Below are 5,015 nucleotides of genomic sequence, written 5' to 3'. Positions count from 1 at the left end.
GCAGTAATGGAGAATATGTTGGAGTTTTGGAGATGCTTTGTCTTCTGAACTTCAACTCTTCCTTGAAATCCTCTTCTCACACGCAGGTTCCTTCCATGGCAAGCTCTATGTAGGGTGTCACCGTTGTCAGTGGCTACTTCCCATCCTCGCAGTGAAAGCTAATGCACGCACTCTGTCACAGTACGGCCAATCACCGGTTGGTTCCCGCTCCTACTGGAATAGAATCCCTCTTTTGCGCCTGTCACTAACGCCCAGCAGGTTAAAGTTTGAAGCACGTCACGGTCATTCAATCCTGGAATCCTACTCGGAATACCACAGACAAGGTTTAGACTTTCCGGATTCTCATGAATGCCGCCATCAATCCAGCTTATACCACGAAACTAACTGATTAGGGAAGTTAAGAGACATTCATTCAATCTGATGTAGAACGGAGGTGGTTGTCAGGCACACGTTCATGGGTTGAGGAAGGTGATGAGTGTCACGGATCATCACCTTCTCCACAGTTAAGCGCGAATAAACATCTTAGATAAGAACAAGCGTGTTTGAATGGAAAACAAAGGAATTGTATTAAATCATTGAGACGCTGCAGAGCTCCTCACCCCCAACAATGGAGTTTAGAGACTCATGCCGTCACAAAGTATGTAATTCAGATCTGAAAATGTCATGAGGTCTAAGGAATGTCTGTAAAAGTTGTTTAAATAGTAAACTAGTAGCCTAGGTTTACAGAATATGAGTAAACTAAGATAATTGGTGCAGAAATCCACTTCTGGGGCCCACTTGGTGTGTGCTGGGGCTGAGACTAATGCTTTCCACGTGTGGAGGCCTTTCTTGGCGTCAAACTCCAGGTTTTGACGTGTTTTGGGCGTTCAACTCCGGATCGTTTTTCTGGCGTTTAACTCCAGACAGCAGCGTGTACTTGGCGTTCAACGCCAAGTTACGTCGTCTATTCTCGCGCAAAGTATGGACTATTATATATTGCTGGAAAGCCCTCGATGTCTACTTTCCAACGCCGTTGAGAGCGCGCCAATTGGACTCCTGTAGCTCCAGAAAATCCATTTCGAGTGCAGGGAGGTCAGGATCCAACAGCATCAGCAGTCCTTTTTCAGCCTAAGTCAGATTTTTGCTCAGCTCCCTCAATTTCAGCCAGAAAATACCTGAAATCACAGAAAAATACACACACTCATAGTAAAGTCCAGAAATATGATTTTTGCCTAAAAACTAATATTATTTAACTAAAAACTAATTAAAACATGCTAAAATCTACATGAAATTACCCCCAAAAAGCGTATAAAATATCCGCTCATCACAACACCAAACTTAAACTGTTGCTTGTCCTCAAGCAACTAGATGAATAAAATAGGTTCTAACAGAAATTAAGAAGTAATACATATTTTAGAGTTTTAAATGAAGCTCAGATTCTTATTAGATGAGCGGGGCTTGTAGCTTTTTGCCTCTGAACAGTTTTGGCATCCCCCTGTATCTTTTAAATTTTCAGAATAATTGGCATCCTTAGGAACTCAGAATTCAGATAGTATTATTGACTCTCCTAGTGTAGTATGTTGATTCTTGAACACAGTTATTTTATGAGTCTTGGCTGTGGCCCTAAACACTTTGTTTTCCAGTATTACCACCGGATACATAAATGCCACAGACACATAACTGGGTGAACCTTTTCAGATTGTGACTCAGCTTTGCTAGAGTCCCCAGTCAGTGGTGTCCAGAGCTCTTAAGCACACTCTTTTGCTTTGGATCACGACTTTAACCACTCAGTCTCAAGCTTTTCACTTGGACCTTCATGACACAAGCACATGGTTAGGGACAGCTTGATTTAGCCGCTTAGGCCTGGATTTTATTTCCTTGGGCCCTCCTATCCATTGATGCTCAAAGCCTTGGATCCTTTTTACCATTGCCTTTTGGTTTTAAGGGCTGCTTGGCTTTTATTCCTTTTGATTGTAATTATTTTTTTATTATTATTATTATTATTTTTTTTTTGGGAACTGCTTTTTCTTGCTTCAAGAATCAATTTCATGATTTTTCAGATCATCAATAATATTTTTCGTGTTCCTCATCCTTTCAGGAGCCAATATTCATCAAATTCAAAGTACATTTTATGCACTGTTCAAGCATTCATTCAGAGAACAAAAAGTATTGCCACCACATATAATTAATTATAAATTTTATTATTAAGAACTCGAAAAATATAAATTACTTCTTTATTCTAAAAGAAAATCTACTACTTTATTCATGCCTAATGATGATGAGAAAAATAAATTATAACTTAATGGGGAATAAAATCAAAATAGACATCCTAATTACTACTAAATATCTTCTAAGGTCAATTTCTAAAAGGAATAATTATCACAGAGTTAAAGCTAGAATTAGAACTTAACAACCTGTATTTTGGGAAGTGGCTGTTCCTCTAGTCTGTGGGGTGCCTTCAAGAATTAATTTCTGACACTTCAGCTCCCTTAAGTTCACATCCTTGCTCCTCCTGTTCTCTTAGGTGCCATGATCTTAATGAGTTTTAGCTCAGTGATCATGGCAAATCACACCAAACTTAGAGGTTTGCTTGTCCTCAAGCAAAAGAAAGGAAAGGAGAGGAGTAGACGGAAAGGCATTTTTGAAATCAAAAGATATGATGAGTTGAAAAAGATTTGAAAAAGATTTTAAAAAGATAATTGAGTTTTTAAAACAAACTTAAAAGAGTTTGATTGGATTGAAAATTAATTTGTTTTTATGGATTAAGATGTATGTGATAATTTTTGAAAAAGGGATTTTAGAAATTAGGATTTTTAGAACACTAATTTGATTTGAGGGATGATAATATGAAATATGTTTATGCAAGAAAACATGAATTGAAACATAAAAATTTTGAAAAATTGTAAAAAAAAAATGAAAATGTACCTCCTCCCACCATCCTGGCATTAAACGCCCACATGGTGCATGGTTTGGGCGTTTAACGCCCATGTGATGCTTCTCCTGGGCGTTCAACGCCCATGTGATGCTTCTTTCTGGCGTTGAACGCCAGGAAGTCCTTCTTTACTGGGCGTTTTTCTAAACGCCCAGAATGCTAGCAGATTGGCGTTAAACGCCCAGAAGGTGCATCTTTCTGGCGTTTAACGCCCAGAAGATGCTCCTTTCTGGCGTTTAACGCCCAGATGGCTACCCTTACTGGCGTTAAACGCTCAGTGGGAGCTTCTTTTGGGCGTTTAACGCCCAAAGTATTTCTTACTGGCTTTTTCATGCCAGTGAGCTTCCAAATTTCCCTGTAACTCTGTGACTTCAACCAATTGCTATTTCACCTTTTGAAGATACTTGGACTCAAACCTGTAAAGAAATAATTAATTAATTAATACGAATAAAATTAAATTTTGTGATTGGCTGGGTTGCCTCCCAGCAAGCGCTTCTTTAATGTCTTTTAGCTGGACTGAGTCTTAATCAAGTCTCAGTTTTGAGCATTCTTGCTCAAAATTGCCTTCAAGATAATGTTTGACTCTTTGTCCATTAACAATGAACTTTTTGTTAGAGTCATTATCTTGAAGCGCTATGTATCCATATGGTGATACGTTTGTGATGACATATGGACCTCTCCACCGGGATTTTAATTTCCCAGGGAATAATTTGATCCTAGAATTGAATAGCAGAACTTTCTGCCCCGGATCAAAGACTCTGGATGACAATTTCTTATCATGCCATCTTTTCGCTTTCTCTTTGTAAATCTTTGCATTTTTGAAAGCATTGAGTCTAACTTCCTCTAGCTCTGATTCGAGGCTCTCAGCCATATTGACCTCTCTTACCAGAGAGTCAATTATATCAACACTCATGCAGTCATTTGGGGTGTCTGGATGTTGCATGGCTTTAACAACATTCAGCTTGAACTCTTCCTCATTGACTCTCAAGGTTACTTCCCCTTTTTGGACATCAATGAGGGTTCGGCCAGTTGCTAGGAAAGGTCTTCCTAGAATGAGAGTTGCAATCTTGTGCTCCTCCATTTCCAGCACCACAAAGTCAGTAGGAAAGGCAAATGGCCCAACCTTGACTATCATGTCCTCAATCACGCCTGATGGGTATTTAATGGAGCCATCAGCAAGTTGAAGACATATCCTGGTTGGTTTGATTTCTTCAGTTAAACCAAGCTTTCTGATAGTAGATGCAGGCATTAGGTTGATGCTTGCTCCAAGATCACATAAAGCTTGCTTGGTGCAAGTGCCCTCTAATGTGCATGGTATCATAAAGCTCCCAGGATCTTTAAGCTTCTCAGGTAAGCTTTTCAGAATGACTGCACTGCATTCTTCAGTGAGGTAAACTTTTTCAGTTTCCCTCCAATCCTTCTTATGACTTAAGATCTCTTTCATGAACTTAGCATAAGAGGGTATTTGCTCAAGTGCTTCTGCAAACGGAATCTTTATTTCAAGAGTCCTGAGGTAGTCTGCAAAGCGGGCAAATTGCTTATCCTGTTCCGCTTGGCGGAGTTTTTGAGGATAAGGCATTTTGGCTTTGTATTCCTCAACCTTAGTTGCTGTAGGTTTTTTACCTACAGAAGTGGGTTGGGAAGCCTTTTTAGAAGGGTTGTTATCAGCATTTGTATGTGACTGATCACCCACTGGCATTTGAATGCCAGGTTTGGGGGCTGGAGGGGCGTTAAACGCCACCTCCTTGCTTGTTACTGGCGTTTGAACGCCAGCTTTGTCCCTTTCTGGGCTCGGACTGTCTTCAGGAGGATTTTGAGTATCTACTCGTTCCTTTCTTGGTTTCCTGCTGCTTTGAAGTGATGTATTTAATGTTTTCCCACTTCTTAATTGAACTGCTTGACATTCTTCTGTTATTTGTCTTGACAGTTGTTTTTCTGTCTGCTTTAATTGTACTTCCATGTTCCTGTTAGCCATTCTTGTTTCCTGTAATATTTCCTTGCATTCGGCTAGCTGTTGAGTTAGAAAGTCCAATTGCTGATTGAATTCATTAGCCTGATCCACTGGACTGAGTTCTGCAGTTACTGTTTTAGCTTCTTCTTTCAT

This window comes from Arachis stenosperma, chromosome 9 (genome assembly GCF_014773155.1).
Source record: "Arachis stenosperma cultivar V10309 chromosome 9, arast.V10309.gnm1.PFL2, whole genome shotgun sequence".
Taxonomy (NCBI): domain Eukaryota; kingdom Viridiplantae; phylum Streptophyta; class Magnoliopsida; order Fabales; family Fabaceae; genus Arachis; species Arachis stenosperma.
This window is presented reverse-complemented; position numbering follows the sequence as displayed.